The following is a 394-nucleotide window of genomic DNA, read 5'->3' as shown; positions in this document are numbered from 1 at the left end:
GAAGATCAGACAATGAGTAATGATGATCAAAGAATCACCAGTGGCTTTAGGATCCTTAGAGGCAAGGACGGTAAAATTTCTTCTCACATACTCTGCACATCTTGTCAGGAGGGGCCGGTCCTTGGGCCAGTAGCACAGGTATGCACAGAACAAGTTTCCTGGTGTCACAGTGCAGCGTAATTGCTGTTATTGTTATGTGCCGTCGAGTCGTCACTTGCGACTCATAGTGACCCTATGTACAATAGCCCTAAACCCTGCTCTATCCTGTGCCAATCTCATTGTCTCTGACACACCCATCCCGATTATCCCAGTCACTGAATCAATCCACCTCAGAGTGCCTTCCCCTCCTGCGCTGTCCCTCCACCCTCCCAAGCATGATGTCCCTCTCCAAGGA

Source organism: Elephantulus edwardii, unplaced genomic scaffold, assembly GCF_000299155.1.
Source record: "Elephantulus edwardii isolate Elephantulus edwardi_28Jun2011 unplaced genomic scaffold, EleEdw1.0 scaffold00153, whole genome shotgun sequence".
NCBI lineage: Eukaryota > Metazoa > Chordata > Mammalia > Macroscelidea > Macroscelididae > Elephantulus > Elephantulus edwardii.
This window is presented reverse-complemented; position numbering follows the sequence as displayed.